Source organism: Lycium barbarum, chromosome 3, assembly GCF_019175385.1.
Source record: "Lycium barbarum isolate Lr01 chromosome 3, ASM1917538v2, whole genome shotgun sequence".
Classification (NCBI taxonomy): Eukaryota; Viridiplantae; Streptophyta; class Magnoliopsida; order Solanales; family Solanaceae; genus Lycium; species Lycium barbarum.
The window spans coordinates 66,435,330-66,449,216 of record NC_083339.1 but is presented as its reverse complement, the minus strand read 5'-3'; the positions used below and the strand labels follow the sequence as shown (position 1 = coordinate 66,449,216).

General features: G+C 36.8%; 1 long non-coding RNA gene across 4 annotated transcripts; it reads right to left on the bottom strand.

Moving 5' to 3' along the window:
• Positions 1-1,495: 1,495 nt before the first annotated feature.
• LOC132631533 (uncharacterized) lies at positions 1,496-6,647 on the bottom strand. Of its 4 annotated transcripts, none has more exons than XR_009578866.1 (3): positions 6,361-6,635; positions 5,182-5,263; positions 1,496-4,660 (listed from the first exon to the last, which is right to left on the bottom strand). It is a non-coding gene; the product is annotated as an uncharacterized LOC132631533 (long non-coding RNA). The 4 variants fall into 4 exon arrangements; XR_009578865.1 differs by having other exon boundaries at positions 1,496-1,886; positions 1,987-5,263; positions 6,361-6,612; XR_009578864.1 differs by having other exon boundaries at positions 1,496-5,346; positions 6,361-6,647.
• Between the last annotated feature and the right edge of the window lie 7,240 nt (positions 6,648-13,887).

The window sequence follows — 13,887 nt, the reverse complement described above, 5'->3', positions numbered from 1 at the left end:
AATCCAAGTGTTTTAACTTTTCAATACCTTAAACAACATGGAATAATCATAAAACTTACCTTTGAATGTGTAGGAACGGGTTTTGGTTGGGGTTTCTTCACTTGGACAAAACCCTTGCTTCAATTCCAAAGGAAATTTCTAACTTCCATAACCCTAGCAAGCTTCCATATGCTTGATTCCCCTTGAATATTGGTGTTTGATCTTTGGTTCCCCTTGATTTTATGTTTAAGAAGTGTATGGAATAGTCTAGAAGTTTAGAGAGAATTGGAGAAGTGGAAAGAATGAGAAAATAAAAGTGGGAACATGTATTTATAGTTGCAACTTAATCAGTGTGTCGGGCATTATACCGACCACTTATATGGTCTGTATAGCATTATACGGCCCGTATAAGTGTCTGTGGTTCACCTCCCTGGAAAACATTCTTGCTGTTAGGTTATACGGACCCTTATACGGTCCGTATAAAGTTCCACGGTCCGTATAAGGTGGTCGTGTAACTCACAGTTTTTCCGAAGTTGTCCTCGTCGTTTCGTTTGATCTCCAATCCTTACACAGCCTTCTTAACACTTTTTTAGTACTTCATCAATGATCTAAACATCCCTATAACTCGCCCTCATGGCCTTACCAAACAATTCTTAACGCAATAATTACGAAACCTTTCCTAAACCCCACTTATACTCCACTTGTCCTTATCGTTCCTTATTTCATCAATTCATATGACTTCAAAATCTTAACGTATGCATTCTAGGACTACTAAATATCCGTCTTATAGTCTTAAGAACTTCCTATTGCCCTTAAGCTCGCATTGGTTCATTCACTACGCGACGACATGAAATTTCCAAGGTGTAACAATAAGGATGTTATGGAAAACACGTATAGGTTCATAAGAAAAGAATCATGCCTTTAGAAAGAAAGGCACATCCTTAACATACCTGTTCGGTCTCCTTAACTACCTAATGCTTTTCCTCCCAAGCTTGTATATCTACATTCAAGAGAGTTCATACTATTGTTAGGCTTATCATCATATGCTTGTCTTAAGCCTTCAAATTAAATCCTCTTAGAACACTACAAGAAAAAAGGCCTTTAACGAGGGCAAATTTGGTTGCTAAAAGGCTTAATCCGATCGTTAAAAGTCAATTACGTCACCGGTCATTAAAAGCTCCGTCGTTAAAAGTTGACGACCGATTTTCAATCTAGTCGTTAAAAAATATTCAGCGATAGTGAAAAATCCAATCGTTATACATCCTTTAGCGACTAAAGTTTCCCTTCGCTAATAGTTATTCCTGTCGTTAAAAACCTTGAGGCGACAGCAAAACCAGTCATTACCTCACATATTTCTCTTCGCTAAAGATATATAACTTTCAACATCAACTATTTTAGGGATATGATTTTCATTTGCTAATGCCCTTTTCTTTTCACTATAGTCTTACAAGCGACATTACCATTAGTGGTGAAATTGAGTAAAAATTACTAAATAATAAACTGATGGTCCTAAGAATAACCAAAAGATTGTATAGATATATATATATATATATATATATATATATATATATATATATATATATAAAGAAATCTTTGGTGTATTTACACCAGGTAACTTTACAGCAGAATTTACTTAAAGAAGTTTTACAGCATTAAGTCTAGATTAGTACTTAATACCAGTAACAAAAATAAATCTAGCCTAAAGAAACTTCACACCAATAGAGCATCATTTCATCTTCACAAAGAAATCAAACATTACAATAGGAAACTTCACTTCATATGACAACATAAGCATTTCACTTTATCTTTGGGTAAACAACTGCAACTCCGTGACCGGCCGCTCTTTACCTTTTCATCGGAAAAATCTGATACAAACTATAAGCATCATGCAACAAAAGAAGTACCACCTGAGGGCAGAATATTATGCACCATAACCATAGTTAATTTAGCATCCAACACCAAAGAAAAGCAGCAACAACATAAAAATAAAACCAAAAGTAACAGTACCTGACAACAGACTATGTTAGAGCATGACAAGAGCAACAACAACATCTAAATCACAAAAGAATGGCTGTTGCATAAACAAAAAGAGAAGTTCACTGAAAGGAAATTGAAAATTTGTAATTATATTTCTGGAATGATTTGTAAAACGCAGAAGGGCTGCTTTTTACCACCATCATATACTAAGCATGTAAGAATTCATTTTGTCCGTGATTAAGCAATATTTTGACTACAACAACTTAAGTTATATCAAATGTTCTAGGAAGACATTGATAAATTTATTTGAAAAAGAATCAAGGAAGTAAGTTAACCTAGCGACATGGATACCAAATGATAGAAGAATAAACTGTTGGTTGCAATATTTTCCTGAAAGTAAAGGATTAAGTGACATGAAGATATATTCATTGGGGAACTACCACTGCTGTAACTTGTCATTACAACATTCTATTTTCACACCCCATTTTGTCTGGAAAGTGGGTTTCGACATGTGACAACTTTTTTAATAGGTAAAAGAGAGGAGTAGCCACCTAACGGGTTGAGGTGCATTAGGGCACCTATTTACTACAACTAATTGCAAATGACTTCATATTTACTAGTGTGCGTAACTTGAGATCGGGTAAGGGTTCAAATTACCCGAAGGAAGGTGTTAGCCAGCTTTCGAGGTCCATAATCGTATGTTCCGCCGAATTTAAAACTAGTTGAGATTAAGTGTTTGGAAGCAAGAAAGATATTTAAAAAGCTAAGTTGCTAATTTTAAGATTTTAAACTAGATGTGAAATCCTAAGGGTTCAGACAAATTAATTTAAACTAGATGTCTTAGTTCCTATATATTCAGACAAAGATCAAATAATGATAATTAAGTAGTAACTACATGACTAGATGCAAACTTTTTGGGCGTTAGAGAAGCGAGTAATGCATGCCGACGAACAACAAATCACATAAGCTAATATTGAGAAAAGAAAATAAGCTAAATTGAACAACTAACCATCATCCTAGCACAAAAAAAGTACTTCACTATTTACCGACATTCCTTTTGACAAGCTTGAGAATTGAAGTGACAGCTGGATATGTGGAATAATCTTCTTTCTCCAAAAGAACGCAGACCTCCATGGATGACAAGATCTCACACAAAAAAAGCAAAGAAACTGATTAGTTTAATGTATCCCACCTTAGAGGAATGACATGGTGACAATGTTAATCACACAGTGCTAACCTCGGTGGCAAATTAATGAGAGATAAACCACATAAACTTTACCTTTTACGCTTAACGCGATGATTTATAACCACACAAATATCTTTGGCTTATTTTAGACCACATTATTCAAAAGTCTTCATTTATTTCTTAAACTCTGTGCCCAATCAAACAACATCATATAAATTGGGACGGAGGGAGTACATATTTGACTAGCCGATCGTGAACAAATATCAAAAGCAAGCAATAAGTAAAAAAAGGAAAAGATACAGGCACTTTACAAACATTGCAACGAATTCACCTAATAAGCAAATATTTTTACACTGAAAAGAATTGATTTAATAGTAAGAATTTTAAAAGAGAGACCAGATTGTTCGCTAAAATATTAAAATTTTATGTTGGTTGAAGGACTTGACTTCAAAGCCCTTAATCTCCCACGAGTTATTAATTAACCTGGAGAGCTATCAAACACAATTAATACCTAATTAAACACATGAAGAGACTGAAATTAAAGAACACAACTCTGATACAAAATAATTCTTCCAGGCATGCTTTTAAACTGATAAACTGATATGATTACAGAGGTGTGGTGAATAAACTTTGAAATATTTCTTTGATTTTATGTAAATGCAATCATATATTGTGAAAAGGTATTTATCAAGGATATTTTTTTAGGAAATACAATATCCTTAGCCAAATACATTCTCATGGATTCCATCTACATCATCCAATCACCAAAGAAAGTGATTGTCTATCTTGCAACTTAAATCACCAAAGAAAGTGATTGTCTATCTTGCAACTTAAAGGACATTCTTTATACTCTATAGAATCTGATTCAAACTTAAACACAAAGGTAATATGCTTCAGGTCTTGGTTCAAACAAAATACATAACTCTGAAGATGGATTTCGAAAAGGAAAAAAAAATGAATACATGAGTCTAGAAAGTTAAACCTGTACCAAATAGATTTGAAGTGCATTTTCCATGAAGAGTAAGCAGTTACCAATTAAAAATAGAACTCAAGAGGTCCTAAAGGGTGACTGCTAGGTTGAAACAATGGAGAATACTCCCATTTATGAAAATATATACCGACACAAAAATCATAATAACAACAACGTGTCACATCAAATAGTAACCAAAGAATTGAGAGACAAATTACTCAGGCACAAATCTTATTAAGATTCCACGATTTACAGTGAAATATTAGAATAAAACAACAAGGATCACTCTCAACTCTAACTATGCGAATGACAACAAAAACACACGTGTGTATTCCTGACGAATAGAATATCATGAGCACATTTTTTATAAAATGGGCCAGTGACTTTTTAACAGCAAATGGAGAAAGAACTTTCAGCTGAACCAAATGAAAATGGGCAGAAACAATAGTAACACTAACACATGACTTCTAGTATAAGAGGGTACAGAACTTACCTTTGGAGCGAAACAACAAATATAGAATACCAAGAATCCGAGGTCAAGAGCATTTCTGAAATAACGCGCACAGAAACAACAGTGATGACCAAAAAATAATGATAGAAGATTGCAGCTTAGATTCACAATATTGCGAATATAGCAAAGAAGATGGAGATATTGCCATGGCTGCAAACTCCGATTTATTGAGTAAATTTAGCTGTCTGTAACAAAAGCTTATATAGAAATATGCGTCCTAATCAAAATCTTGAAGGAATGGGATGCAATTAGGTGATTTTCTGTATAATAAAGAACAATCAATCAAATTCAGATGCTTATATATCTAGATGAACATAGTACTATAAATGAAATACATTATATCTGTAGTTGTTAATATAAGCATCATTTTACCATGAGAAAATATCAACAGGCTTTGCACTGATCAATGGCCATAATTTTATTATAGCAGTATTATTCTTCTATTATTTTGCTAGTACTTTATTTTTTCTTAATTAGAGTCAAGATCAAGGCGAGACTTATCTAAATAAGACTTCTAACGATTTTGAGTGATTTTCAAGCGTTATGGATCAACTTCACCTTCTCTAATTGTTCTTGTACTAACACTGGCCGAGCAGCTAGGTCTTGCCGAGCTCGAACTTGCCAAATCAACCACAAAATGCTGCAAACGATTCCATTGGTAAGCTGGTCTGATGAGTGTTACTAAATACTAACTTGACAAATGACATACAGTTGTTCCAACTCCTTCAAAAATAAATGAAATCACCTTTAACATAACTGTAAGAACTAATTGCAACTATTTGTTGTCCTTATGCATGTGGTTGTTTGGTATAACAAGTTGCACATTTGTAGTTCTAATGCTTGTATAGGTATTGCAAGTTTAATATTTGTAGCTCTTGACTAACAGCAGACAAAAACTAAATCAAAACAGCCAGCAACAAAAATTTGATCAAAACTAGAGAAAAACTATACCAAAAATCCACCAAAAACTGGACTAAAGCTCCACCAGAACTGTAACAAAAACTGGAGCAGAACAAAAGCAACCAAAATGAGAAAACTGCACCAAACGAGACCAAAACTAGAGCAAAACAGCAGCAAAAACTGGACAACAAGCTGGAACTCTTAGTTATTTCAAATCATCCCCATAAGCAGTACCTTGATTGGTCCATTCTAAACAACAGACCATAACTTTGTGACTTCTAAACCTCCTCTAACTACAAATGGAATAAATAAATGCAATCAACCACACAACAATAAAATAAGAAATAGACGCAGCATAATTACACGAAGGTGGAGGTAGATAAAATATTTCTAATTACATATTGTTTATGCTGATTCTTGTCCTCTGTTTTTCTTGAATTAAGAAAATGAATTTGGGTATAGCACTACAAATATTTCAGTTATTTCTACGCTGCAAACTCTTTCCAAATGAACAGAGAATACCACACACACACCCCCCGCTTCTCTTATTTCACGATCTTGTTTTGGAAGATGCACCACTTTAAAAATCCAAATAGCTACATGCAGTAAACTCCAACTCCACAACCCCCCTATAAGCCCATAACTCTTGTCTATTTCAAAAACATGCACCCACGGGAATCCGTATAGACAAAACCCAAATTACAAACACAATCTCTACAGGACATCAATACACAAATTTTACGCCATTGAACCTTCGGAAATACAAATCACATACACACACATGACATAAGAACGGAAAAAGATAAAGAACAAAGAGAGTATAAGGGCCCAACTAACCGAAAATTGTAGTTGCTTGGTCTCAAAATTAGCAATGGACTCTGAAATTCCTGACAAAGAGCGATGCTTTTGAATGAATCGATGTTTCTCGCTGAAATTAGTTGTGGTGGATATAGTGTTAGATGGTGAAATAATAATCGTTTTGTGTTCGGGTTTAGGGTTTTCTTTGTTTTATTTGGAGGGGGTGGCTAAAGGGAGGGTGAAAAAAATTGCAGGAAGAATCTGGCGCTTCATTTTTCATTAAATTTAGCTTTAACGAGTTGATATTACAATTTTTAAAGACCGGATTTAATTCTTTCATTATTTGTGAGTTCAAAATTAATATTAATGACCAAAAAAAAAGTGTAGTTGCCATAAGTATACTTAAATTGACCGGGGTCACCCCATCGTTAAACAATGATCGCTAAAAGTGAAAATTCTTGTAGTGAAATTTGCCGGAATTCGGGCAGCATCTCCCCTGTTTATATTCCTAGCCCGAAATCACAATACCAACAAAACAACAACAATAGCAACACCAATATCAATAACATCATCATCAACATCAATATGCTCAATAAAACATCCCACACGATGTTTCTCCCGATTTCTCAACCAATCACTAGACTTTACGAAGCTTTAACAACTAAATTTCCATGATACAATTCATAATATCCATAGTAAATAAGGTGTAAATCCCCTTTCTATATTGTTCTAGGGTCGGTTTGCACCGACCTAGAACTTCCCGCGCACTGTAGCACGCGTGTCGCGCACTGTGGATGCACGTTTCTGCTCTGCCCGCCTAAATTGTAACGTCCATAATTCTCTACTTCGACGTCGTATCGACGAGCGGTTTGTTGCATTGGAAACTAGATCTCATGAACTTCATTTTAGGCTTTTAATTTACTTCAAAACTCTTCATATGCTAAAAGATATCCTTTCCCCAAATTGGCTCAAAATTATCGTACGAAATCTTGCCCATCCTTTCTCCAAAATTCCAACAACTTAGTTGCCTTGCTTCACTTGTTCTCCAATCCTTCCATGACCTATTACATGAATTTAAACCTCCATAACCTTAAGATACACACATATATAATCTCATATATACTAGGAAATGTCTCCAGTGTCTACAATTGAGCAGCTAACACATAACGAATCTTAATGTACAAAACTACGAGGTGTAACATTCCATCCCCCTTAGAAACATTCGTCCTGGAATGTTAAGCTCTTAGGAATGCTATGAAATTTTAGCTAGGGTTTCTCCTGTAATTGTATCACTACCGTCCTGCCACATTATCCCAAAATATACAGTGCCTCACAGGGTTACCACATCAATATCCATATTGGCCATACACGACCAAGAAATCATTCAAAGAAGCATCACATACCTGAGGATAATGGTGTCTCTGTCTAGAGCTCTTCTAGGGGTGGAAATAAATGTGGATACTGGACTTTATATCTTCCTTTGCTTCCCAAGTCATTTCTCCCCTATTATTGTTTCTCCACAAAACTTTAACTGAGGCTATGTCTTTGGTTCTAAGTCTCCGAACTTGCCTATCTAGAATGGCAATGGGTACTTCTTCATAAGATGATTTCTCGATAACTTGGACATCATCTTCAGGCACAATTCTGGAAGGATCTCCAATGAAATTACGAAGCATTGACACATGAAAGACTGGGTGGACTGACTCTAAATCTGAAGGCAAATCTAACTCATACGCTACTTGGCCTACCTTGCGCAATATCTTGTAAGGCCTAATATATCGGGGACAAATCTTGCCCTTCTTGCCAAATCTCATTACACCTTTCATCGGTGACACTTTAAAGAATACTCAATCATTAATTTAAAATCCAAGTCTCATCGACGATTGTCCGCGTAGGATTTCTGGTGACTTTGAGCTGTTAATAACCGATCTTGTATAAGCTTGATCTTCTCCACTGCTTGCTGGATCAAGTCTGGACCCACTAACTTTGTATCCCCTACTTCGAAACATCCAATTAGCGATCTACACTTCCTCCCATATAGAGCTTTATATGGGGCCATTTGAATGCTGGAGTGATAACTATTATTATATGCAAATTCAATGAGTGGCAAATGATCATCCCAATTAGGTCCAAAATCTAGCACACATGCCCTTAACATATCTTCAAGGGTCTGGATAGTGCGCTCAGCGTGCCCATCAGTCTGTGGATGAAATGTTGTGCTGAGTTTCACTTGTGTTCCCAAACCTTCCTAGAAGGATCTCCAAAAATTAGCTGTAAATTGTGCTCCTCTATCAGTGATAATGGATACTGGAACACCTTGAAGTCGCACTATCTCTTTAATATACATCTTTGCATAATCTTCTACTGAGTACGTAGTTTTGACTGGCAGGAAATGAGCTAATTTTGTGAGTCTATCCATAATCACCCATATAGAGTCGTACTTACGCCAAGAACGGGGTAAGCCTATAATGAAGTCCATATTAATCGCTTCCCATTTCCATAGCTTGCAACAATCCTCTGGGCTTCTGATGCTCAATTTTCCACCTGTTGGCAGTTAGGACATTGAGCTACAAACTCTACGATATCTTTCTTCATTCTATCCCACCAATAACTTGACTTGAGATATGGTACATTTTTGTTGCTCCCGGATGAACAGAATAATGAGAATGATGAGCTTCCTTCAGAATTTGTTGACGTAACCCTGTAATATCAGGAACACATAATTTGCCTTGATACCTTAGAACTCCATCTGCAGGAACCTCAAATGGTGACTTCTTCTTCTGAGGAAGTTATTACATCCCGTAGTTTTGTATGTTGAGATTCGAGCTACTTTTCAGGAGGCATATAAGATTATATGCACTTGTCTTATGATTGTGAGGGTTTAAGTTCATAAAATAATCTATGAAGGGATTGAAGGGCAAGTGAATCAAGGAAATTAAATTTGTTGGAACTTTGAAGAAAATATAAGGGGCAATTTTGGCCCAAATTCGAGAAACAATATCTTATAGTATATGAGGAGTTTTGAAGCAAAGCAAAAGCCTAAAATGAAGTTCATGAAGTCTAGTTTCCAACGCAATAAACTGTTCGTCGATAGGACATCGGAGTGGAGAGTTATGGACATTACAAGTTAGGCCACCAGAGTAGAAAATTTCCCTGCGCGAACGCGACCAATGGGCCGCGAACGCGAAGAGGGGTAGGGATTTACCCTTCCTGAACGCGACCCAAGGCTGCGAACGTGAAGGGCAAATTCTTGGTCGGTGGAAACCAACTCTAGAACCTTATAAAAGGGGATTTACCCCCTCATTCTTCATCCAAGCACCCCTCCAACCATCCAAAATATTCTGGAAATTTCCCCCAACTTCCATTCATCAAATTTTAACGTAAATTAAGTGAAATCTCTAGATTTAGGTCCGGATAGCATATAGCTGTGATTATAATATCGTATTGTGAGGAATCTTGGCTGGGATTCAAAGTGACAATTAAAGATATTGCAGTTCTAGTGGGTGAAAGGTATGAATCTTTCCTTATTAATATTGAATTAAGCTTATTTACGGGGGAAAGTTGTTAAATGATCGTATATTGAATTTGTTAGTTGAGAAATTTGAAAAATATCATGTGGGATGTTTTATGGAATATATTGGTATGGATAATGGTGTTGTTGATGTTGGTACTGTGTTGTTTTTGTTGGTTGTGGTATTGTGATTTCGGGCTAGGAATATAAACAGAGGAGATGCTGCCCGAATTTCAGCAGATTTTAAATGGATTTAAATTGAAGGCTTAAGACGAGCGTTTGATGATGAGCCTAAAAATAGTATCAATGGTTGTATATGTAGATTACGAGACTACAAACGATCTTAAGTAATTTTCAAGACAGGAAGTAAGTTGGAAAGTCGAGAAGTGAGTTTCCAGGTATGTTAAGGTTATACCCCCTTCTTTCTTAAGGCATGATTCCTTTGTTGCGAACCTATATATGATATCCTCAATAAAGCTATTTCTAGAAATACCAAAGCTTACAGTTCCCGATGTTATTGTGATATCATTGAACTTGTTTCATGGCTATTGATGCTATTCATTGATGTTGATCTCACGTTATGATTTTGTTCCTTCAAGGTAAGATGTGTTCATGATGATGGTTCAACAATAATAATCCAACGAGTTTAGGAACAGGTTCTTAAGGAATGTTTTATAGGACATGAATAGAGTGCTAGTAGAGGATCCTTAATGAGGTATTTAATGTTCAACGAGAGGTTTATGTTGTATCTTTGGATTTGGTTATTGTCTAGTCAAGCGGGAAGGAGTACTATTGGCCTGAGCTGTGCTTATAAGTCTTATGTGATTACTAGACACTACGGGTTCAGTGATGACCATGAGAAGTGCATAGAGATTACTTGTAGAAGTTTGGTTATGATGTCGATTATAATTACCACTGGTTTACGACCAGTCGGGCAGAAGTTACCACCGGGCTACAGTTGGTTGGGCAGACCTGTACTTACCACTGTGTTATGGCCGGTTGGGCAGATATGTGTTTACCGCCATGCTGCGGCTGGTTGGGCAGTTATTACCACCGAGCTACGGCCGGTTGGGCAGTTACCACTGATCAGTCGGGCAGTTGCGCTCTACCATCTGGCGATAATCGGATGGGCAGTTACCACCGGGCTATGGCTGGTTGGGCAGTTACTACTGGTCAGTTGGGCAGAGAGATAGCACCAGAATGATATTTTAGTCAGGATTATAGTATAGTACACAGAGACAGTTGAAGATATAAGAGTATGGAGAGATATATATGCTAGATTCTCATTAGTAAGTCAGAAATGCCAAGTTGATGCTTATCTTTCTTTCCTGCAGTATATATTTATTATATTACATTTCCACCTTACATACTCGGTACATTATTCATACTGACTGTTAGACCTCGAAAATTCCGGATGTGCGGCCTTGTGGATAGGCCAGTGTGAGCTTAGAATGGTTATGAAATCCTTATGAGATTAAGGGAAGTATTAGATAGCTTAAGGTGCATACTATAAGATTTCAAGTCATACGAATATGTGAAGTTTAGTTGTTGAAGGAAGTGAAGCTTAAGTCGTGTTCGGAAGGTTTCCGCTATGATTGAGTTAATATTTATTTAGCAATATCTTGAGGAGCTGCTATAGGGCCTATTATATTGTTAATAAAGTGTTATATAAGTTCCAAGAAGGTTCCAAGAGGATTGGATGTCAAAATAGTCGATGAGAATGGAATTCGGATAATTCCTAGTTGTACGACCATTTGTACGTACCGTATAAATAATACGGCCCATATAATGGTCCGTAGATTTGTTCCAGAGAATAGTGCAACTTGGTGATCTTATACGGTCTGATTCTACGGACCGTATAAATTATATTGCCCGTATAATCTGCCGTATAACCGGGTCGGGTCAGAATTTTCTTTTTATAAGTATGGACGACCCCCACTTTATTTTCATTTCCCACATTTCTTCCAAGCTCTCCAAAGCTCCAAAACCCTTTTCCCAACATATTTCACTCAAACCCAAGGGATTACAAAGATCAAATTGCAAGAATAAAAGTGTTCATGTGTTAGAAGGCTTCCTAGGGTTGGTGGATTTCAAGATATACTTGGGCATTGTAGCTAGGGTTTTTTGCACAAGTTGATAGCTGCTCCAAAGCTTGTTTCTATGGGATAAAAAGGTTAGTTTCCATGCTTATTACATGTTATTGAGAATGCATGGTTGTAGCAAAACTTGGGTAGAAGAAGGAAGTAGAGAATGAAGTCTAAATGTAGTTTTTATGATGTTTGTGAGTAGTAAGCTAACTTGAGTGGTGATTCTTAGTATGATACGTGTATAATCTTGTTATGGAAGGTAGTAATGGTGACAAGGAAGCATTGTATGAAAATGTGCTAAAATGGGTGTGAGGTTGTTGGTATAAGTTGAACATAAGGATGAATTTTGAAGGCTTAATGTGATGTGATTACCTAATTATGATATTGTGGGTGTATTATGGATGTTTGGGAGTTGTTTTGTAATATGGTGGAGGTTGACGAAATAGAGGAAATGCTGCCCAATTTTCATTTAGATCATGAATTATGCTAGTATGAATTTAAGAGCATCATTAAGGCTTAACTAAGGTACGAATCCTCCTAATGTAGATTGTTCAAGATTCGACGGTGAACGTTAAATAGCTAAGAAGACAAAGACGTATGTAAGGCTAACCCTTCTTTCATTAAGGCATGGTTCCTTTGATATATACCCTTTCATATGTTCCATAATGTTCTCCAAATGATTCTATCTCTAAAGTTACTAAAGCTCATGATAATCGATACTTTCATGATTCCATTACATCCCTTATATGATAGTTGATCCTCCAAGGATATACGTAACGAAAATGATAATGGTAATGATGTTGATGATACTTATGGGCTTTTATGTATACGTGTCTAAGTATGTATGACTATTATGTAACACCGAGCTTATGTGGCCATGTATGAGACCTATCACGCGCACACCACTGCAGTTGGGTACGGATAACACTGAGCCTTGGTAGGGCCAGGTATGTATAATCACCGAGCCTCGTCATGGCCGGGTATGATATGGATACGAGTATGAATAAATACGAATACGAATATGTATATGTATGTATGTACATGAGTAAGCATTAGAAATGGAAGGTCCCTATGAAGGACAAGTAAGTAGATATGATGAAATCCACTGGAGGTACAAATGACTCTATTACCTCCCGATTCTCCCATCTTATGTTATTTCTTGTGCTATCTATTATGCTTCTACTATGATGTTGATCATGCTTTACATACTCAGTACATTATTTGTACTGACGTCTTTTTGTTTGTGGACGATGCGTCATGCCCGCAGGTGGATAGGGAGATAGGCTTGATCCATAGATTTCTTACTCAGTGACTGCCTAGAGGAGCTCTGTTTCATCCGGAGCTACAACTTTTGGGTATTATTCTTTTGTGCACATACATATGGGCATGGCGGGGTCCTGTCCCACCTATATGATGTTTCATACTCTTCTTAGAGGCTCGTAGACAGTTGTGTATGGTTAGATGTCTTATAGCCTTGTCGGCTCATATTTTGTATATCATTTTGATATCCTCGTCGGCTTGTGTATATGGAATGGACATTGTTATTGATGATGATATAAATGCGTTATTTCCCATCGAGATTAGCACTATTGATGTATGTAAATTATGAGTAAGGCATGTAGCTCACCTAGATGTAAATATGAGAGTACGATAAGAGGTGCCCGGGTGGGTTAGCACCGTCATGGCCCTCCGGTTGGGTCGTGACATTGACGTCTTTTCTTATGGACACTGCATTCATGCCCGCAGGTGTAGACAGACGGGACGAGGATCTTCTATAGTAGGCTGCTTTCAGGTACTAGTTTTGATTGGTGGGCTCCACTTCTTCCTGGAGCATTGCCGATTCTGGGTTGTATATGTATTTTGTGTTAAGGGTATGTCAGGGGCCCTGTCCCGACTTATGTACTTCAGTCATGTTCATAGAGGCTTTGCAGACAGATATCTGTATACAGCTTAGTTATGTTTTATTAG